The sequence below is a fragment of the Erpetoichthys calabaricus genome, chromosome 7 (assembly GCF_900747795.2).
Source record: "Erpetoichthys calabaricus chromosome 7, fErpCal1.3, whole genome shotgun sequence".
Classification (NCBI taxonomy): domain Eukaryota; kingdom Metazoa; phylum Chordata; class Cladistia; order Polypteriformes; family Polypteridae; genus Erpetoichthys; species Erpetoichthys calabaricus.
Genome location: NC_041400.2, coordinates 9411595 through 9436485, shown reverse-complemented (window position 1 = coordinate 9436485; position 24891 = coordinate 9411595).

Below are 24891 nucleotides of genomic sequence, written 5' to 3'. Positions count from 1 at the left end.
ACAGGAGAGATGAAGAAGGGTGTAACTAGGAACTCAATGGGCCCTTTCCTAGGACCACCTAAAAAACTCACGTCTGCTCAGAATGGCTGACAAAAATACAATAAATACACAGAAAATACAACACCTTCAGAAAGTCGTAGACCCAACACCCAGGACTGAGCGAGCGACAATGGGATTTTAGGAATGTTGACAAATTTATTAAAACTAAAAAACTGAAATGTCACGTTAACACGGGTATACAAACCCTTTGCTTTAGTTCAGGTGCATCCCATTCTATCGATCTTTGCTGAGGTGTTTCTACACCTTCTTTGGCCAGTGCTCAATTCAATTGATTGCATCTGATTAGGAAAGACACACACCTGTCTACAGAAGGTCCCACAGTGGAGCAAAACCCAAGCCATGAGGCTGAAGGACTTACCTGCAGAGCTTAGGGACAGGAATGTGCTGAAACACAGATCTGGGGAAGGCGACAACAATGGTCCTCCTGTACTGAAGGCTCCCAAGAGTGCAGTGGCCTCCATAATTCATACATGGAATTAGTTTGAGATAAACACACACAGTTGTGGAAGAAGAGCCACAAGAAGAGAGGTGATCAAGAACCCTCCAGAGAAGCTACATGGAGATGGGAGAAACTTCCAGGAAGCACTCCACTGATAGATAGATAGATAGATAGATAGATAGATAGATAGATAGATAGATAGATAGATAGATAGATAGATAGATAGATAGATAGATAGATAGATAGATATGAAAGCGTAGTTGGCAGGATTAGATAGATAGATAGATAGATAGATAGATAGATAGATAGATAGATAGATAGATAGATAGATAGACAGATAGATAGATAGATAGATAGATAGATAGATAGATAGATAGATAGATATGAAAGCGTAGTTGGCAGGATTAGATAGATAGATAGATAGATAGATAGATAGATAGATAGACAGATAGATAGATAGATAGATAGATAGATAGATAGATAGATAGATAGATAGATAGATAGATAGATAGATAGATATGAAAGCGTAGTTGGCAGGATTAGATAGATAGATAGATAGATAGATAGATAGATAGATAGATAGATAGATAGACAGATAGATAGATAGATAGATAGATAGATAGATAGATAGATAGATAGATAGATAGATATGAAAGCGTAGTTGGCAGGATTAGATAGATAGATAGATAGATAGATAGATAGATAGATAGATAGATAGATAGATAGATAGATAGACAGATAGATAGATAGATAGATAGATAGATAGATAGATAGATAGATAGATAGATATGAAAGCGTAGTTGGCAGGATTAGATAGATAGATAGATAGATAGATAGATAGATAGATAGATAGATAGATAGATAGATAGATAGATAGATAGATATTGTATAGTATTTCTCCATTTATGTTGTTACAAGGTTCTGGGCTCATAGGAGGAGGTGCACTCCAAACCAAAGTTAAAATCCACAGGCATGAGGAGAACATGAGAGGTGCACATAGACAGCTATGAGGTGAGGAATTCAAAACCAGCGTGCTGGGTCTGCACTGTGTCCCCATAACTTATATATACATGACATAATACACACATATTGTATAGTATGTTAAAATCTTAATTAGTATAAGCTGAAGATTACACCAATTAAGTCATAAAAGTAGCTAGAATCACCAACATTTAACTTAAAAGGGAGATTTCCAGTGTTTCTATGGACTGGTTTGAAAATGGTTTGGTTGATGTACTTCCAGTATAGACAGGCAGAAGGCAGGGTGCTCCAGCCACCCCTAAACCAAGAAAGAATGCTAAGGTGGTCAGAGTTATTAAGGAGAGCCAAGTGAAGGAAAAAAATAGAAGAACAGAAGACACCCTGTTGTTAAGTTGAGTTCTCCTTGGCTACACTCTGGGTTATGGGTCTCTGTGTGAGCGCCCCACGTTGTTCACACGTTGCTTGCGTCTTTTTGGTGGTTCAGTGTGTCACTGCCTTGTTCTATATTACAAGAGAAAAGGCTGCACTCGTTAAGTAATGAGACCGTGTTTATGAGGAGCGCAGACACATTTCACGACGGCCTTTGCAATTTTTCAATTAGGGCAGAGACAAGCGGCGTTCACATTGTTCACCGATTCAGGTGCTGCCGCCTCTGCTGGAAAACTTTACAGATTTAAAACTCGTCAGACAAAAGGTGATTATGAAATGGGGAAGCACATAAAAATCCAGATGTGCGTGTTGGGCGTCCCATTGGTAGAAGAGTTTTTAACAGGATGACTAACCCCACTGTTATTTTGTTAGGGATCCTGCTTTCTAAGAAAATTTATTTCTGAATAATTTAACTAATCAAATGAATGAATTAATTAATAATGACAGACAGATAGATAGATAGATATGAAAGGCACTATATGATAGATAGATAGATAGATAGATAGATAGATAGATAGATAGATAGATAGATAGATAGATATGAAAGGCGCTATATAATAGATAGATAGATAGATAGATAGATAGATAGATAGATAGATAGATAGATAGATAGATAGATAGATAGATAGATATGAAAGGCACTATATAATAGATAGATAGATAGATAGATAGATAGATAGATAGATAGATAGATAGATAGATAGATAGATAGATAGATAGATAGATAGATAGATAGATAGATATGAAAGGCACTATATAATAGATAGATAGATAGATAGATAGATAGATAGATAGATAGATAGATAGATAGATAGATAGATAGATAGATGTGAAAGGCACTATTTGATAGATAGATAGATAGATAGATAGATAGATAGATAGATAGATAGATAGATAGATAGATAGATATGAAAGGCGCTATATAATAGATAGATAGATAGATAGATAGATAGATAGATAGATAGATAGATAGATAGATAGATATGAAAGGCACTATATAATAGATAGATAGATAGATAGATAGATAGATAGATAGATAGATAGATAGATAGATAGATAGATAGATAGATAGATAGATATGAAAGGCACTATATAATAGATAGATAGATAGATAGATAGATAGATAGATAGATAGATAGATAGATAGATAGATAGATAGATAGATAGATGTGAAAGGCACTATTTGATAGATAGATAGATAGATAGATAGATAGATAGATAGATAGATAGATAGATAGATAGATAGATAGATAGATAGATAGATAGATAGATAGATAGATAGATACCCAGGATGAAGTAATTGCAGGTTAATGGCCGTGCTGAAGTCTCTTCTGGTGTTTATCTACGTATAGCTGTGAGGTGACACGTCTGTTCCTTGTGGTGCTCCAGTGTTGCTCAAACACTCCTTGAGTGTCACACACTGCGGTCTGCTGATTGACAGTCCATTGTCCAGGACGCCATTAGCTGCCCTATGTAAACACAACGTCCTGTCATTGAAGAACATTTTCCACTGTGAGTTGCAGGTGGTACCGTGATTGTCACTGGCCGCCTTGTGGTTTTACAGTCCAAGGTTCAGATTTGATGGACACACAGACACTTGTCCTTTTATTAAGGTGCATATGAAGACTAATTAGATAGAGCACCATAGAGCACTTGAACTGTAACATGTAAGTGCTTGTAGAAAGTGAGGACATACACGTTCTTTCCTTAGAAAGCGCTATGTACCAGTAGGCGGCCGACTTGAACGTGGTCAAGAGAAGGGCTCAGTGGCACATAAACAGGCATCTAGTGTGGGAATGCCAATCTGGTACATGCAGCAGCAGAAACAGACAAGCGAATGAGGAAATAAACTAGTGGTGGCTTTTCAGTAGGTGAGTTTTCTTAAGAAGGACGTGGTGTGTGAAATGTTTTACTTAATAGAAGAGTTCTTCACGTTATGTTAAGTTAGCACAAGAACAAATGTCCATAAAACAAAGAATCCATCCAGTCACTCGTAAGTCTAAGAAGTGAGCAGAAACAGAGAAAAGCAGACAATAAGAAAGTTGAGGAGACCCCTTGAGGGGCTACTCCTGGGGGTGGGGCCTCCTGATTCTGTAGCTGTAGGCTCCACCCCTTAGCTTCTACATATAAATGACAAGAGACACATTATATTAGTTAAGACAAATACACACAGGCAAGGACACAGAACTCTAACCTGTAACAATATTTACAACACATTTAAAAAGTTAAATGAAATAAAAATAAGTTTTGTAACAGCAGGTGTCCATAACAATAGAAAGAGTCCAGGAATGACCCCAATCCCTAAACAAGATTCACATAAAATAAATGAACCAATAAGCGTAACTGACCGGGGTCGTCAGCATTTATGAATGCAGTTTGATAATCGCCTTTGAGATTTAAAAAGACAGGCTGGGAATCCCCACCCGTAGCCGATGATCATCTAACACTTTAATTAGAAGCTTTCTTCATTGAAAAGCCTCTTAAGGTGTGCCATGCTTTTTTCCACCAAGGAAATGATGGGTGTGATGTTATCATTTTACTAATGAAGTCCGATTAATGGATCCACCGAGGAAATATTCCACAGTGAGTCAGAGGGTGCAGGATATCAGATGTGGTGTTTCTCTCTCTTTGATGCTGAACAGCCAGCGGTTCACTGGAAAGCCTGTAAGCTTTTCTTCCAATTTGACTTTTACCTTCAACGCTGTGATTCATGAACACTGGGATTTAAGTGGAGAAAGATTTTAAAGTTTTAATGTTGGGGGGGGGGGGGGGGGGGGATTGCGGGGTGTACCAGCGTTGCATCATGGGTTCAGATCTCATGCTGTCATGATGCGGAGTCTTAAAGTCTGTGTTGACCACCATTGTGGTGTCCCCTGCCACCTGTTCAGCCTGTCCCTAAGTCTCCAGAAAGTGCTGCTGCTGTGTTAAACATCCGGCATTGTTCCTGATCCAAAGAAGGCAGGAGCCTCCATACCTCATGACACTGAACATCTCACAGGACTCCGGCAATCCAGGGCTCAGGGACTGGAAGGGCAGATGTGGACAAAGATGGCGACCTGAAGCAATTTTTAATGGATTTTCCCACCCACTGCCACCTTCTTCCAATGCCCACTCTCTTCACATCAGCAACTCCTACCTCGTCGACTGGAATGGCCAGTGAGGACTCCACCTCTGACCATCAGTATGGGCTGTTCATAACTGACAACTAAGTAAGGACACAACTGAAGGAGCTACACACAGGAAAATCTGTGGGACACGATGGAGTCAGTCCTGGAGTTCTTAAGGCCTGTGCTGACCCACTTTGTGGTGTCCCCTGTCAGTGGCTTCTGAAATGACCACTACTGTCGAAAACATCCTGCATTGTTCCTGATCCAAAGAAGGCAAGCACCTCCGTTCCTCATGACACTGAACATCTCACAGGACTCCGGCAATCCAGGGCTCAGGTACTGGAATTGCAGATGTGGACAAAGATGGCGACCTGAACCAATTCTTAATGGATTTTCCCACCCATTGTTACCTTCTTCCAATGCCCAGTCTCCCCACACCATCCCTGCCACATCAATAACTCCTACCATGTCGACTGGAATGACCAATGAGGAGTCCACCTCTGACCATCAGTATGGGCTGTCCATAACTGAAGACCAAGTAAGGAGACAAGTGAGGGAGCTACACCCGGGAAAATCTGTGGAACAAGATGGAGTCAGTCCTGGAGTTCTTAAGGTCTGTGCTGACCCACTTTGTGGTGTCCCCTGTCAGTGGCTTCTGAAATGACCACTACTGTCGAAAACATCCTACATTGTTCTTGTTTCAAAGATGAAGGCAGGCTCCTCTTTACCAAATGACCACACTCAATTCTCATGTCATGAAGAGCTTTGAGAGGCTGATCCTGGACTATCTGAGTTGTCTTGTGGTAGACCACCTGGACCCACAGCAGTTTGTCTATTGGATGCAATTATCTATCTGCTCCACAAAGCTGGACAAAGCTGGCAGCACTGAGAGGATGATGTGTTCTTTCATGACAGAAAGTTGTGTTTGCATAGGGTAGCTAATGGTGTCCTGGATGATGGACAATCTGTCAGGTAGACCGCAGTGTGTGAGACTCAAGGACTGTGTGAGAAACACTGGAACAGCACAAGGAACAGTTCTGACTCCTCTTCTCTTCACTCTCTACACCTCAGACTGCAAATGTAACCGCAGGTCACGTCAGACGCAGAAATTCTCTGAGGACTCTACATTTCTGGGGTGCATTGATAAGGAGGTCAAGACAAAGGAGAGGAATCGGTGGGGGGAGAACTGTGTTCTCTCTTGGTGCAAAGAGAATCGTCTGCAACTTAACATCAGCAAAACCATGGAACTATGCATCGACTTTCATCACACCAAACAGCTTTCCGGTCACTATTCAGGGGGACAAGTACTTGGGGGGTCCAAATCAATGATAGTCCATAATAACCTATCTCATAATACAAATAACACTATAAAAGAAAGGGCAGAGCAGACTGTTGTTCCATAAGAGACTTTAATGTGGGAAGTGACATCCTTCACACCTTCTATAACTCTGTGATGGCCAGGGTGGTGTGCTGGGCTGGTGACATCACTTCAAGAGAAGCCCACTGAATCAACAAGCTCATTAAAAGTGCAGGCTCAGTTATAGGACGCATTCTGGACCCCCTGGAGGTCATAGCAAAGGTGAATTAAAACAAAACTGAGTGCCATTATGAACAATACTGCACATCCAATGTGAATGTTTGTGTCTGAGCCAGTAAAATGGTGAATGTCAGATGGCTGCTTCATTGTAAGGGTCTCAGCTGGAGGATCTCCTTACGAAGAGATGTGTTTTCATCAAGGCTGACAACTGCTGGATCCGAAGCTGAGACGTAGTCGTGGCCCTCTAGGATTTTATCATCCTCCTCCTCGTCCAGTGTGTCATCCTCCATTAGTCGCTTTCTCTTCTCCTAAACCCCCAGTCTTGACAGTGGAACGAGGAAATTGTTCATCTCAAGCAATGCAGGACCTGCTCCCTTCTTCAACAGTCGCCACCCAGTCTCAGACCCCTCTTATTTAGAACACCAGCTACAAACTCGAGTATGGGGACTCACTGTAAAGCTCTCTCTCCGGATAACGATGATCCATTTAAATCAAGTTTCTGCATGGGAGGGAAATGCATGAAAACGAAGAACCTTGTTGGCCTTACTGGAAACTCGACATAATGGTACACCATGATGTTCAGCTGTAGAGTGCTCTGTACGCCGAAACCTAAACTTCTCTTTCTCGAACATTCTTGCCAATAAACAAAAATCACAGCTGCAGTATGGACAATGGAAGTGACTGAGCTGGCCGAGATTTCACCGGAAGTACGTCAACGCTACCGTCTGCTCATAACTTACAGTTAGGTCCATAAATATTTGGACAGAGACAACTTTTTTCTAATTTTGGTTCTGTACATTACCACAATGAATTTTAAATGAAACAACTCCGATGCAGTTGAAGTGCAGACTTTCAGCTTTAATTCAGTGGGGTGAACAAAACGATTGCATAAAAATGTGAGGCAACTAAAGCATTTTTTGAACACAATCCCTTCATTTCAGGGACTCAAAAGTAATTGGACAAATGAAATAACTGGAAATAAAATGTTCATTTCTAATACTTGGTTGAAAACCCTTTGCTGGCAATGACAGCCTGAAGTCTTGAACTCCTGGACATCACCAGATGTTGGGTTTCCTCCTTTTTAATGCTCTGCCAGGCCTTTACTGCAGCGACTTTCAGTTGCTGTTTGTTTGTGGGCCTTTCTGTCTGAAGTTTAGTCTTCAACAAGTGAAATGCCTGCTCAATTGGGTTAAGATCAGGTGACGGACTTGGCCATTCCAGAATTTTCCACTTCTTTGCTTTAATAAACTCCTGGGTTGCTTTGGCTGTATGTTTTGGGTCATTGTCCATCTGTATCATGAATCAATTTGACTGCTGTATTTAGCTGGATTTGAGCAGACAGTATGTCTCTGAACACCTCAGAATTCATTCGGCTGCTTCTGTCCTGTGTCACATCATCAATAAACACGAGTGTCCCAGTGCCACTGGCAGCCATGCACACCCAAGCCATCACACTGCCTCCCTCCACCATGTTTTACAGATGATGTGCTATGCTTTGGATAATGAACTGTTCCACGCCTTCTCCATACTTTTTTCTTGCCATCATTCTGGTAGAGGTTGATCTTGGTTTCATCTGTCCAAAGAATGTTTTTCCAGAACTGTGCTGGCTTTTTTAGATGTTCTTTAGCAAAGTCCAATCTAGCCTTTCTATTCTTGAGTCTTATGAGTGGCTTGTACCTTGCAGTGCACCCTCTGTATTTACTTTCATGCAGTCTTCTCTTTATGACAGACTTGGATATCGATACGCCCGCCTACCCCCTGGAGAGTGTTGTTCACTTGGTTGGCTGTTGTGAAGGGGTTTCTCTTCACCATGGAAATGATTCTGCGATCATCCACCACTGTTGTCTTCCGTGGACGTCCAGGTCTTTTTGTGTTGCTGATTTCACCAGTGCTTGCTTTCTTTCTCAGGATGTACCAAACTGTAGATTTTGCCACTCGTAATATTGTAGCAATTTCTCTGATGGGTTTTTTCTGCTTTCGCAGCTTAAGGATGGCTTCTTTCACCTGCATGGAGAGCTCTTTTGACCGCATGTTGTCTGTTCACAGCAAAATCTTCCACATGCAAGCACCACACCTCAAATCAACTCCAGGACTTTTATCTGCTTTATTGATAAGGACATAACGACGGACTTGCCCACACCCGCCCATGAAATAGCCTTTGAGTCAATTGTCCAATTACTTTTGAGCCCCTGAAATGAAGGGATTGTGTTAAAAAAAAATGTGCTTTAGTTGCCTCACATTTTTATGAAATCGTTTTGTTCACCCCACTGAATTAAAGCTGAAAGTCTGCACTTCAACTGCATCTGAGTTGTTTCATTTAAAAGTCATTGTGGTAATGTACAGAACCAAAATGAGAAAAAAGTTGTCTCTGTCCAAATATTTATGGACCTAACTGTATCTACAGCTGAAAGGGCAGGAGAAGGAGGAACGAGACCGAGCACGATCGTTGTAGTGGAGAATACAAACGTCGTCTATCCATGGCCAGATAGCAGATTGACGCACTCAAAGTTTGAACTCCCTATCCAGTTTGGAGAAAGCCACCTCGAAGACTTCATCGGCCGACGCACTCTAGGAAGAATCTGACAAGACAGTCAAGAGGGTTTAGATTAGGAGAGCTGAAAGAGACCTTTTCGTATTCTGGGATGACATGTTTTAGAGATTCTGCGATAAAAGAGAACAGGAACAAAGGACTACAACTTCATGTGGGAGGTGACAGAGCTGCGTGGACGTTGTGTGTTGCCGGCGGTCGAAGGGTTTTCTCCCTGTTGTGCTATTTTTGTACCACATGTATTAGTTGGTCTGGGTGGTGGTGGTGTGTTTACGGATTTGATTGCTGCCATTTATGTTTGTGTATTATTATATAATTGATGTAATACATTTGTTCTCCACTTTGTTTGTTGCTCTTTGTCATTTTTTTGATATTATTTTAATTACATAATGTATTCTATCAATATCACAAGAAGGGGTCCAAGGGCTGTTTAGGGTTGATCTGCTATACATCGTGGTAACTCATAGCATCATCACCCAGAAAAGGGCAAAGCATTTTACCCGAACTAATGGCACAGGGGCTTTTTTAATTACATCCACCCCAACTTGCCATAAGGCAACGGATCCATCAAGTCAAGTCAAGTTGGGGAGTCTGCACTGGTACAGCATGTTGCCACGCCCAACTCGGGATCCCGGTTGTCAAACCCCCAGACAGACACGCGGTCCAGTCCCACCCTCTATCTGCCGCAGCCAGGTGTTACGTGAGCGACCCCTTGGCCTGGTCCAACCACTCGGGTCCACGACAATGAGGATCTTACGAACCGGATCACCGTCGGGGAAATGCGCCACATGGCCATAGTGCCGTAATTGACGCCCCCTCACAATGCAGGTCATGTGCCTCATTCGGGACTCCATGAGCAACACAAAGTCAAACCAACGGGACCCAAGAATTTTCTGGAGAAACACAGTACTGAAGGAGTCCAGTCTTCATCTCACGTCACTGGATAGCGGCCATGTGTCGCAACCATATAGCAAGACAGGAAGCACCAGAACTCTAAAGGCTTGGACCTTCGTCCTTTTGCATAGATATCAGGAGCACCACACACCCCTTTCCAGTAACCTCATGACCCCCCTATGCTCTCCCAATCCAGAGTCACCATAGTCACATGAATGTCACTGCCAAGGTAAGTAAACCTCTCAATGACGAGGTCGACACTGCTGATGGCCGTGCCCAAGAGGTCACTAAAGGCCTGGCTCTTTGGTTTTAATCAGGACCCTCGCAAGCCCAGACACTCAGACCCCTCACTCAGTTTCTCGAGACCCCCGATCAGAGCCTCCATTGACTCCGCGAAGATCACAACATCGTCAGCAAAGTCAAGATCTGTGAATCTCTCTTCACCAACAGATACCCCACAGCCGCTGGACCCCATGACCTTGTCCACCACCCAGTCCATACAAGCATTGAACAGAGTAGGAGCAGAAGAGACCCCTGATGAACCCCAGAAACAACCTGGAAGAACGCAGAGGTCCTGCCTCCACTCTGCACAGCACTCCCAGTACCAGTGTACAGGCCGGCCATGATATCCAGCAACCTTGAGGGGATCCCACAAACCCTCAGGATGTCCCACGGGGCAACTCGATCAACTGAGTCGAACGTTTTACAAAAATCGACAAAGGCTGCATTTTGCGTTTGCTCTCTATGAGAACCCTCAGTGCCAGGATGCGGTCGATGGTAGACTTCCTAGGTGCAAAACCAGACTAGTAGGTGGGCAAGTGATCACGGATCCTATTGAGGACGACCCTAGTAAGGACCTTACCTTCCGCTGAGAGCAGCGTGATCCCCCTGTAGTTGCTGCAATCCAGGCGATCCCCCTTCCCTTTCCAGATAGGGACGACAAGTCCCGTTTTCCAGTCAGTTGGGATGATGCCCGTCTCCCAAATGGAAGCAAAGGTTGCTTGCAATCCCAGGAGGAGAGTCTGACCACCAGCCTGGAGAACTTCACCCCGGATAACACAGACCCCTGCAGCCTTCCCTGCCCTCAGCTGGTTCACCACCTGTGCCATCTCAGTGAGATTGGCTGATCCATACCACCCTGTAAAAATAAGGGCAATCACTTTATTATGATCACCTTATTATTACCCTTATGATCACTTTATTACTACACACAAACTAACGTAAAAGTAAACTTCACACATCCTTGGGGGTTACACGTAAATCTCCAAACAAAACAAAATCCAAGAACAACTAAATTAAAACTTGTACCACCCCCAGTACCACAACTGCTTCCCCCCTTTCCACTTTGGCCGATCTTGCATGTGTGCATTCACAGCATAAAGGGAGTAAGAAGAAGTAAGCAGACGCTCACATGCCGGATTAAAAATTGCCCACCGACCGACCACAACAACAGTGAGCCCACTTAAGGACAGGACTTCGCCGAGCAGGTTGGTGAAAGGTGTTTCTATCAAATCTAAAAAAAAACTGTCACTAAAAACAATAGAAAAGCGTCTCGTACGGATTCGTTTAGAGCAACTTGTATTTTTTGTAACACGCCACTCCACGTATTTAACTAATTAGTAGACATATTGCTCCTTCTGGCTCACCGGAGTTGTCACTATACCCGGTGACGGTTTTACTGCCATCACACTCCACAGAACTTTCTTTTGTGCCTCTGTGCCATTTGTTGAAATAATCCTTGTTTTATTTTTATAAAAATTCAGTGAGGCCCTTTTTTGTGCCTAGCCAGGGTTTTGGATGGGATTTCCCCCTTTAGTGGACATTTTCGGAAGCGTTTTTTGGAACTTTCTGGGACTCTCTGGTTCTTCAAACTCCCAGTTTCTTGACAGCCTCCAAATACTTCACAAAAGGCTTCACTGGCCAGGCAGTCACCCCGGTGGGCTCAATCCCACCTGCTGTGGCCTGCCTCTGCATACACGAGTGTAAAATTTTAAGTTCGTTTGAGATTCATAAATGGAAATAATTTGGGACCTGGTGTATGTGCGGTTTTATAAATTCAATTTTTTTTTTATGTGTACACCGTTTTTGCCTGGAATCTAAGCAAGGTTTCATATGTGAGGTCTGACGTCTTGTCCCCCTCAATCCTGATGGGATGGACTGCAGCCTGCCGCGCCCCCCAGACTGGATAAGCGAGTAAGAAAAGTGGACAGGTGAATACTTTGCTTAGATCAAATGTTCAATTATTCCCAATTCACTAAGATTTCAGTTAGCAGGCCTGCCAGACCTTCCTTACGTTTCAGATGGAAAATCTACAGAAAGCTCTCTTGTCAAATATCATCAGAATTTCATGCATTTAGCCAGCAGACTATTTATATAATATGATGGAAAAATTTTTTTATAAGTGTTGAAACCTTAAAGACTGAAAAATTACAGGAAGTAAAGGAAGAGAATGGAAAGGCAAATCCAAGAATGAGCCTTTGACTTTTATTGGTCTGAACTTCAAAGGGAAGCATTCAAAAGCGCCATGTGTGTGAAATGTGAACGGCATGTGTGCATGACTTTTGTCATGCAAAGAAACAATCTGGTCCAAAGTTTAAATTAAACAAAAAAAAAAAAGCATCACGCAATATTGCAAAGGATGGCTTGGCAAGGACCAGACGAGAGAGGACAACAGGGGGCCCTAGGGGGACAATGGAGCAACGTTAAGAAAAAGGCCTGGTTGGGGATACACAGATAAAGTGTCAGAGATGACTTACAGCATCGCAGCACTACCTGAATGCGCTTTCTCCAGCTGAAAAGTGCAATTTTCTTTAGTGCTGAGGATCCAGAGAGGATATTTCACGTCTTCACTTCGATTGCAATGTCTTATTCATAAGCTACTCAAGTGCTTCTTTTTGTAGGTTTCAGTTCATTTAAAATGCTGCTGTGAGGATCCATTCAAGTCCTAGAAAGTACAACCTTGTAACCCCTGCTCCGGAGTCGTTATACTGGCTTCCAGTGATGTTTAGGGCTAATACCTGATTCCCCCATCAATAAAATTGCATCCAATAGGGATTGGTAGTATCATGAATTCAATTCACAATGATTTATCTTCTTCTTACATTATCCAGATTGTACTTTAATAATAATAATAATACATTTTATTTATGTAGCTCCTTTCCCAAGCTTAAAGCACATGGAGGCTTAACAAGAGACCTGCACAGTGAACAGCCCAAGCCAAACTCACTACTTTACTTATCCTGTTCCAGCCATCATATGACTGAGGCCTGAAAGATGTTAGATGGTCAAAAGACGCTGGCAGGAAGGGCAGGGCAAAGTGGAGACAAAACGAGGGGCTAAGAGAGGCCCCCAAACTGGCACCTGACCTATAAAAGCACAGAATTCCCATAAGGAAGGAGACCAACTGATATTTGAACTGTAAAATCACAGATTTGACAGAAGAAGAGGATGAGGGAGGCACCCAAACTGACACCTGACCTATAAAAGCACAGAATTGATAGAAGAAGGGAGTAAGGGAGGAGCTTAAAATGACACGTCACCTATAAAAGCATAGAATTGACAAAGTGAGAGGCTAAGGGGAGGAGCCACACCTGTCCTTGACATATAAAGTCACAGAATTGACAGAGGGTGGGGCTAAGGAAGGAGTCCAAACTGACACTTGACCTATGAAAGCACAGAATTGATAGAAGGAGGGAGTAAGGGAGGAGCTTAAAATGACACGTCACCTATAAAAGCATAGAATTGACAAAGCAAGAGGCTAAGGGGAGGAGTCACAACTGATACTTGACCTATAAAATCACAGAATTGACAAAGGGTGGGGCTAAGGGAGGAGTCCCAAGTGACATTTGACCTATAAAATCACAGAATTGACAAAGGGTGGGGCTAAGAGGGTGAGTCCATACTGACACTTGACCTATGAAAGCACAGAATTGATAGAAGGAGGTGCTAAGAGAGGAGCCCAAGTTGCCCCTTGATGTATAAAAGCACAGAATTAGCAGAAGAATTGGCTAAGGCAGAAGCCCACAATGACACTTGATCCATAAAAGCACAAAATTGACAAAGGGAGGGGCTAAGAGGAGCAGTTCAAACTTGAGACTCGACCCTCTAAAAACACAAAAATAATAGAAGGAGGGGCTAAGAGAAGGAGCCCACATTGTCACTTGACCTATAAAATCAAAGAATTGACAGAAGGAGGGGCTAAGTGAGGAGCCCAAGTTGCCCCTTGACCTATAAAAACACACATTTGACAGAAGGAGGGGCTAAAGGAGGAGCCCACCTTGTCACTTGACCTATAAACACACAGATTTGAAAGAAGGAGGGGCTAAGGGAGGAGTCCAACTTGTCACTTGACCTATAAACATACAGATTTGACAGAAGGAGGGGCTAAAGGAGGAGCCAACTTGAGATTTAACCTATAAAAGCACTGATCTGACAGAAGGAGGGGCTAAAGGAGGAGCCCACATTGTCACTTGACCTATAAACACACAGATTTGAAAGAAGGAGGGGCTAAGGGAGGAGTCCAACTTGTCACTTGACCTATAAACATACAGATTTGACAGAAGGAGGGGCTAAAGGAGGAGCTAACTTGAGATTTGACCAATAAAAGCACAGATTTGACAGAAGGAGGGGCTAAGTGAGGAGCCACCGTGCCACCCCCTCTCTTTCTCTTCCTCCAGAAACAAAGATGACAAATAACTGCACTTACCTCCGTTCCACCTTTAGTCTTCTGTCCCCACATCGATGACATCACCCCTGGTCCCGCCGTGATGACATCATTTCCCATTATCTCATTTCCTGTAGCCATCTTGTTTTTGTATAAATACCTCTCTGTACCTGAGTCCGGGGTCGAATGTTTATTTTGCGCCGTATTTCAAATTTCATTTTTGCCTTGTCCACTGGACCTAATACAGGGCTATTCCCCAAAACTTTGTGACGCGTGGGAGTCAATTATTTGTTATATTACAATATATATATGTACTTATTTACATAGACTTCTATGTTTCGATTATACATGTTTATATATTGATAATTATAATTAAAATGATCTTGTCTTCCTTAGTTCCTTAACATCTTCTTTTTTTTTTTGGTCACTCAGAATGGTGGCTGTGATTTTGGAAATCTGGCAACTCACGTCCTTCATTCACAAAAATCTGCCTTCCATCTTCTGATGTTTCCACACTCCTCACAGACAAAACAACGTTGGAGTTTTGTGTCAGGATTCTTGCCGATATGAAGTCTGTCTTGAGTGTTTTATTGTATTTATGTATATATATATATATGTGTGTGTGGGGGGGTGTGATCTGATCAGGAGCATCTTTTGTGTTGTATATTTGTATTGAGACTTTTTATTTGTGTATATTTATGTATATATATATATACAGTATATACCAGTGGTAGCGCTGCTGCCCCACAGTATGGAGACCTGTGGTTTACTTCCCGGGTCCTCCCTGCATGGAGTCTGCATGTTCTCCTCGTGTCTGCGTGGGTTTCCTCTCACAGTCTAAAGACATGCAGGTGAGGTGCATTGGCGATCCTAAATTGTCCCTAGTGTGTGCTTGGTGTGTGTGTGTGTGTGTGTGTGTGTGTGTGTGTGTGCCCTCTGTTGGGCTGGCTCCCTGACCGGGGATTTGTTCCTGCCTTGCGCCCTGTGTTGGCTGGGATTGGCTCCAGCAGACCCCCGTGATCCTGTAGTTAGGATATAGCGGGTTGGATAATGGATGGATGGATGGATGGATATATACATGGAAGCACTGGTGAAGCTGGGGGGAACAGAGTGGGTGGTCCGCCCTGGGCAGAGGTGAGCTTGGGAGCCAGCACTTTGCTCCTCACACGCTTTCAGCCGCCACAAGTAGACGCGTCTACAAAATAAACGTTTAGCCGATTGTAATATTCAGTCTCCCGGATGAAATAATCGGTCTCGATACTTCAGAAATCGATCAACTGATTATACAGAACTAAACTCGGCAGCACAGACTTGAGAGCAGTGCGGGAACACGAGCGTCACGTCCACCGATTACTCCTTAAAAAGTGACGAGTAACCGAAAGCAACACCCGAAGGAAAAATGAAGAAAAAACATCTGCGTTATTATCAGCACAAGAGCACTGCGAGTAAACCGACGGGCCAGCATGGCGGACATGTGTGGGGCGCAGAGGCACAGCCAAGCGGAAAATTGTGGGCTGCAAGCAGTCTGTTAAGAAAAAAAACTAAAAATACGGCGATAATCTGAGTAAAGGAATCTGTGAAAGTCAAGAAAACGAGCAGAGCCCACAGGCGACTGGCGAAGGAGAAGAACAGAAGATGACGGGCGCATCTAAAGGAGGATTATTAAGAAATCAGGAGTCTGCCATAGCGGGGGTTAGTCACGTGAAGACGATTGTGTGTGTGTGTGTGTGTGTGTGTGTGTGTGTGAACACAGTGATTATTGTAGGTTCTCAAAATTGAATGACTAATTTATAGTTTAGATTTAAGGCATATGAAAAGCACTATATGATAGATAGATAGATAGATAGATAGATAGATAGATAGATAGATAGATAGATAGATAGATAGATATGAAAGGCACTATATAATAGATAGATAGATAGATAGATAGATAGATAGATAGATAGATATGAAAGGCACTATATAATAGATAGATAGATAGATAGATAGATAGATAGATAGATAGATAGATAGATAGATAGATAGATATGAAAGGCACTATATAATAGATAGATAGATAGATAGATAGATAGATAGATAGATAGATAGATAGATAGATAGATAGATATGAAAGGCACTATATAATAGATAGATAGATAGATATGAAAGGCACTATATAATAGATAGACAGATAGATATGAAAGGCACTATATAATAGATAGATAGATATGAAAGGGGCGGCACGGTGGCGCAGTGGGTAGCGCTGCTGCCTCGCAGTTGGGAGATCTGGGCACCTGGGTTCGATTCCCGGGTCCTCCCTGCGTGGAGTTTGCATGTTCTCCCCGTGTCTGCGTGGGTTTCCTCCGGGTGCTCCGGTTTCCTCCCACAGTCCAAAGACATGCAGGTTAGGTGGATTGGTCATTCTAAATTGGCCCTAGTGTGTGCTTGGTGTGTGGGTGTGTTTGTGTGTGTCCTGCGGTGGGTTGGCACCCTGCCCAGGATTGTTTCCTGCCTTGTGCCCTGTGTTGGCTGGGATTGGCTCCAGCAGAACCCCGTGACCCTGTGTTCGGATTCAGCGGGTTGGAAAATGGATGGATGGATGGATAGATATGAAAGGCACTATATAATAGATAGACAGATAGATATGAAAGGCACTATATAATAGATAGATAGATAGATAGATAGATAGATAGATAGATAGATAGATAGATAGATAGATATGAAAGGCACTATATAATAGATAGATAGATAGATAGATAGATAGATAGATAGATAGATAGATAGATAGATAGATATGAAAGGCACTATATAATAAATAGATAGATAGATAGATAGATAGATAGATAGATAGATAGATAGATAGATAGATAGATAGATAGATAGATATGAAAGGCACTATATAATAAATAGATAGATATGAAAGGCACTATATAATAGATAGACAGATAGATATGAAAGGCACTATATAATAGATAGATAGATAGATATGAAAGGCACTATATAATAGATAGATAGATAGATAGATATGAAAGGCACTATATAATAGATAGATAGATAGATAGATAGATAGATAGATAGATAGATAGATATGAAAGGCACTATATAATAGATAGATAGATAGATAGATAGATAGATAGATAGATAGATAGATAGATAGATAATTTTTAAAATACTTAATTGAAAGAAAAAATATAACAAAAGCAAACATCAATATAATAAAAGCACACATACAATAAAAACTGTTATAAATAACCTATACAAAGAAATGAATAGTAGAAAAAAATCAAAATATTCCATCCCTATTAACCCCGTGCAACCAATACACAATTATCAAATACATATTTTATATTTTCTCATCTCCTCACCAGTGCCCTCCTCATTTATGTACATCTCTCTATTATAATAAACAAAATCCTGAAAAACCAAAGCCTGGTCAGCCCAGATTTCCAGTGTTGCTCAGAGTATCACTTGTTACATAGAACTTCCATTTTACAATTCTTCAACAGTGAGTTATAAATTGATTTTCAGGTCTCCCTCCTCTATAACATAGATAGATAGATAGATAGATAGATAGATAGATAGATAGATAGATAGATAGATAGATAGATAGATAGATATTTATTTGCCCCCATTGGGTAATTTGTCTTTATACAGAAGCTCATTAAATAAGTACAGATCAGCATATACACAGACGCACAGTGCCAGTCCCAGTGAGGCGCTTTACAGGTGTACAGTATTGCTGTTGGTATATAAGAAGCCCCCCAGTGGCGTTTCCTGACAGACTTCTGCTGAATGATTCATTGGCTGACAGTCCTCCATGTTACTGTGTCAGAGTGAGGATGTGCAGTGTTGCTCATAATGGCACTCAGTTTTGTTTTAATTCTCTCCTTTGCTACGACCTCCAGGGGCTCCAGAGTGTGTCCCATAACTGAGCCCTGCCTGTTCTAATTGGTCTGTTGATTCGGTGGGCCCCTCTTGACGTGATGTTGCCAGCCCAGCACACCACAGCACTGAAGGTGCCGCCTTGTTGGCTTCTGTAAATCACTGGCTCAGTAGAGCGGGTTGTTGTTTGGGAAGCGCCGTCCTTTGACAAGTCAGGGTGCAAATGAGACTCCGCCTTCCAGGGATGTCCGAGGCCTATAGGCCGCTTGCCTGAAGGGGTGGAGTCAATGGCCGTCCCGGGGTTGTAGGTGAGAAAATGGATGATAATGTTAGCGACTGCGCCCCCTTTCCCCCCACTGCGGTATCACATCCCATTGACAAACCTCAAAGGTGGTCCAGTGTCGCACATGTGTGACAACAGTAAAGGTAGCACAGAAGATGTAAGACAATGACGAGATCCACAAGCCAGCAGCACCGAGTCCTGGCCCTTTCATTTCTAAGCACATTTCTCATACCTACGGAGGAGTTTTTATATTTTTTGAACATCTCTTATCCTTCTGTCTTCGTGTTAAGCTTTGCGGAGTTTGAATTTATGCTCTGATAATGAAACTATGAAAGCAGCGGAATGGCGGACAGCGGCGATCGCAGGAAACGATGAGAATTAATAAAGAGAAGGCTCGGCTGTCCTGCGTCCATAGTGCGCGCTGCCCGGCATGTGGAACTCATTTTTTTTTTTGTCTCTCTTTTCTTTTTCTTAAACAGCTGCGGTTTCTTTTGATCTCTCAAGACAATTCATAAGGAGATGATACAAGAACAACAAGAAAAAAAAATGAAATGGCCAACAGATGGCTTTAAAGAGACGACATGCAACTCGAGAGATCTGCGGCTACTGGGAGGAAGGACCGGGAAACGCGAGCGTCTCGGCCGCCGAGGCCATTTAGTCACAAAGTTCCAGTAACTGTCGACCCCATTAGAGAAATCAAAAAGCAGAAAAACCTTCAAAGGAGGCTTTAAAAGCCGAGGTAAGGATTTGACACTTTGAAACTTGTTATGTCCCCCCGAGGTAATCTTTTCTTTTCTTTCTTTATCCTTTTGAAATGAGATAATCAAACACACCTTTATTTACTTTTAATTATTATTATTATTATTTTGCCTTACTGTCAGTCCTGTTCACTCGGAGCGAGTGTAGGTGGTCCCATTGCGAGTCACGTACTTGCTGAAAACAAAAGCGTGCAAGCCTCGGGGGTCGAGAAAGAGAAAAGACGACGACGACGACGACTCGCGTTCTGCGCGCTGACTGTTCACGTTTGACGTTGGCAGCGCAAAAAACTGGAAAGGAGAATGAAAGGAAAAAAAGCGGAGCCGGCGTCCCGGCCAGGGCGGGCGAGTGGAGACCACCCGAGACCGAGCTTAAAGAAATACGACAACCAGAAATTGCGGTTGATAAGAATTCTATTTGGCTTTCATGGCTATGGAGGAATATTACGGACAAAATGAATTAATTTAATTAAATAATTAGTTAATTACTGCAGTGGGTTGGCACCCTGCCCAGGATTTGTTCCTGCCTTGTGCCCTGTGTTGGCTGGGATTGGCTCCAGCAGACCCCCGTGACCCTGTGTTCGGATTCAGCGGGTTAGAAAATGGATGGATGGATGGAATTAGTTAATTAATTAATTGATAAAGTGCGCTCGATAAGATTTGGGACACATTTCTTCATGATTACTCCTCTGCTCCACAGTTTAAAATTACAAATCACACACTTCAGTCAACGTGATTAAAGAACACACCGCGGCCTTTCATTTAAGGAGATTTGCAGACATTTTGGTCACATGGTGCCCCCCATTTCAGGGTGGGCACCATCATTTTAAGGGCACAGAAGTGGCAGGTCTATTAAAGCCGTTGTTATATTTTAGTTCTTTGTCGCGTATTCCTCACATGTGACGACTGCCATTCACAGACATCACCAGGTGCTGAGGGGTCTTCTCTGGTGATGCTCTGCCAAGCCTCTCATGCAGCCATCTTCAGGTCCTGCTTGTCCCCTTACGTTTTCTCTTCAGCATATGGAAGGCCTGCTCCTTTGGATTTAAATCAGGTGACTGGCTTGGCCATTCAAGAATTTTCTATTTTTTAGATTTTTTTAAAAAAATCCCACGTTGCCTCATTATCTTCTTGTGAACATGAGCATTTTGATAATGGTAACCTTCTAAAAAAAAAAATAACTAAGACATTACCGTAACATATATATATATGTCGTTTAAATTAATAAAATACATTTTGCACGGTGGCGCAGTGGGTAGCGCTGCTGCTGCTGCTTCGCAGTTAGGTGACCTGGGTTCGCTTCCCGGGTTCTCCCTGTGTCTGCGTGGGTTTCCTCCCACAGTCCAAAGACATGCAGGTTAGGTGCATTGGCGATTCTAAATTGGCCCTAGTGTGTGCTTGGTGTGTGTGTGTGCGCCCTGCGGTGGGTTGGCACCCTGCCCGGAGTTTGTTTCCTGCCTTGTGCCCTGTGTTGGCTGGGATTGGCTCCAGCAGACCCCCGTGACCCTGTAGATAGGATATAGCGGGCTGGATAATGGATGGATGGATAATGACAATAATGAGTTTATCTTTAAATAGGAATCATTACCCACAATTCCTATTTACATTAATGCTCGTGTATGCAAATAACGCAACCTATCGATCCAAATACAACACACAACTGTTTTATCGAACCCCACAAATGACGGTGAGCAACAGAGAACGATATTTGCTAAGTTTTAACACACGTTTTAATGTCTGTCCATTTGAGAGACGATCATAGTTTGGATTTAAATCAGCTTTTAGCAATTCACTCAAGAACTCCAGTCCTGTTACCGTTTTAAACGTTTAATTTTATTTCGCCGTGTCTGTCTCTTCTACACTACAGTTTGAGGGTTATTATTATTGTTAATGGAATCATCATCATCATTGTTGTTGATCGTGTTATTGTTGGACTGTGTAGGTCGTCAGACGTTAAATCGAACATCGTTAGTATGTGAAAATAATATAAAACAGTATAATCGGACATTCGCTTTGAGTCCGAGTGTTCCATCCATCCATTTTCCAACCCGCTGAACACCGAAAACAGGGTCACGGGGGTCTGCTGGAGCCAATCCAAGCCAACACAGGGCACAAGGCAGGAACCAATCCTGGGCAGGGTGCCAACCCACCGCAGGACACACACAAACACACCCACACACACTAGGGCCAATTTAGAATCGCCAATCCACCTAACCTGCATGTCTTTGGACTGTGGGAGGAAACCCACGCAGACACGGGGAGAACATGCAAACTCCACGCAGGGAGCACCCGGGAAGAGAACCCAGGTCCCCAGATCTCCCAACTGCGAGGCAGCAGTGCTACCCACTGCGCCACCGTGCCGCCAGTCCGACTGTTCGTAGGTCTTTATTGTTTAATAAAAAAAAATGCCACGTCGCCCACGGCTGTTTGTGGGCCACAGCTTGTGCTGTGCAGACTGCAGGCGCTGCCGAGGCTCACGACATAAACATTTTTTTCTGAACAAAATAAACAGCAGTAGAGTGTTGTACCATGTTAGCCATAGATTGATACAGAAGAAAGTAGGGTGAAATGACACCTTTTATTGGCTAACTAAATAGATTACAAATGCAAGCTTTCGAGGCAGCTAATTACACCTTGTCTGATGAGGGGGCCTTAGCTGCCTCGAAAGCTCCCTAAACAAAATAAAGACATGGGGCTGCAGTAATGCGCCGTAACCACCAGAGGGCGCCTGCCTTGACCGCCTATGCGCAGAAACGGCCGCGTGTGTGAGACTGCTCAGGAGGACACTGAAATATGTGACAGCCCAAGAAAGAAAGAAAAAGTATATTATTAGCTGCTATAAAAGGCACTATATAATGTTTCAAATGCTACAAAAGCAAATGTTTCAACACTATGAATAGTATAATGTAATACTAGAAAGAAAGAAAGAAAGAAAGAAAGAAAGAAAGAAAGAAAGAAAGAAAGAAAGAAAGAAAGAGAAGCAGCAAGTGCCGAGCTACTACGGCGCTGACGCCACCAGCTGCTGTTTGGCCGGCGGAGCGCATTTTGACACGAGCCACACTGCCAAGCCTTAGAAGAATGGAAAAACAGGAATAGAAAAGAAAAAAAAAAACCCAAAGTAATTGTAAATGGTCCCTTTCCAAAAACCAGAAGGAGATCACTGGAAAGAATGCATGTTGCATGGTGGCTGAGCTCTGATCTGCAGGGGAGTCTCCAAAGAGTGCAGATGATAAAAGGCGATGTGGGGACCCCCCCCCCCCCCCTTATGACTCATCGTGGGCTCATAGGGTCGCTAGCTGAGTGACCCGGCATTGCCCACGGATTTTTGGATAATTGGTTAAGGTAAGAAAACAAACATTTCTGTTTCACCTATAAACTCGCAGAATAGGCTCCAGTCCACCAGAGCCATTGAGGTCATTAAACAGGTCCGAAGGTGTTGTGTGACCTCCAGAGGGGTAAGAGGAGAGCCGAGCGCGCGTTTAAAGCCGACCTCACATCACACACCTTCTGGTCGAAGGGGATGTCACAAAGCACGACTGCGCATGCGGATCTCATTGCCTGAGGATGTTCGATTACCTGACGAGCAATTGCAGAGGATGTCATAATACACGACTCCATTACAACTTTCCAGCACAGAGCCAACTTTTCTAAAATATCACCAGCTCACCCCTTTTGGTGACCGCCAATAATGTGATGCCCGATGAAGCAGGTGCCCCGATGAAGGGATTACAAGTGACAATCTCGGCCATTTTCTTTTTTCCCAGTCAGTCACTGATATGTAAAATGCACCACGTCAGACTGACGAGCACACCGCATTTCTCTTTATTTTTCTTTGACCTAACATAAAAAGAAGCAACTCCATTCAGACGTCGGTGCTTGCCAGACTAATTTCTTTAGCTAAATTAAATGAGATTATAGAAGTGAGTCAATGAGTCTCTCCAATTGTAATAAAACAAATCCTTAACTATAAAACAAAATACGGGGCGCTGCAAAAACAGCCATTTCAAGTAGAATACTTCGGAGCACGGCATAAAAATGAATTTGTTTTTTTTTAAATATAAACCTACAAAGTTTAAAGGGAGAAGTTTCTCTTTAATGGATGGGAAAGTGGTCAATGAATTCAAAGAGTGTGCAGGATATGAATGAAAGACATGGCAGTGCCAGGGAAGTTGTGCCACGCTTGGCACACCCGCCGGGCTGTCCCTGTGTTGATATCTGAAGGCGAAAACAAGCTGGAGAAGTGGAAAGGAATGCAGGCAGAGTTGAGGACCATCGGGGAACAACTCGAGGAGCTACAACAGCTGGGGGGAAAAAAGCAAGATGGAAAAATCTGGAAGTGTGGAGCTGAAAAACGGCGAAAGGTTAAAACAAAGGTGTCTGTGTGTGTGTGTGTGGGGGGGGGGGGGTCGAATGACAGGTGACAGTGGCACCTGAGTCAACAGCGAGTCACACACGTCAGGACTGAAAAGAGAGAAGAACTGCACAAAGTGTAACGACAGATAGAAATGAAAGGCACTATATAATAGATAGATAGATATGAAAGGCACTATATGATAACGATAGATAGATATGAAAGGCACCATATGATAGATATGAAAGGCACTATATAATAGATAGATAAATAGATATGAAAGGCACTATATGATAGATAGATATGAAAGGCACCATATGATAGATAGATATGAAAGGCACCATATAATAGATAAATAGATATGAAAGGCACCATATAATAGAGATAGATATGAAAGGTACTATATAATAGATAGATATAGATAGATATGAAAGGCACTATATAATAGATAGATATGAAAGGCACCATATAATAGAGAGATAGATATGAAAGGCACTATATAATAGATAGATATGAAAGGCACTATATCATAGATAGATAAATAGATATGAAATGCACTATATGATAGATAGATAGGTATGAAAGGCACCATATAATAGATAGATAGATAGGTATGAAAGGCACCATATAATAGATAGATAAATAGATATGAAAGGCACTATATGATAACGATAGGTAGATAGATATGAAAGGCACCATATAATAGATAAATAGATATGAAAGGCACCATATAATAGATAGAGATAGATATGAAAGGTACTATATAATAGATAGATATGGAAGGCACCATATAATAGAGAGATAGATATGAAAGGCACTATATAATAGATAGATAGAGATAGATATGAAAGGCACTATATAATAGATAGATATGAAAGGAACTATATAATAGATAGATAGCGATAGATATGAAAGGTACTATATAATAGATAGATATAGATAGATATGAAAGGCACTATATAATAGATAGATAGAAATAGATA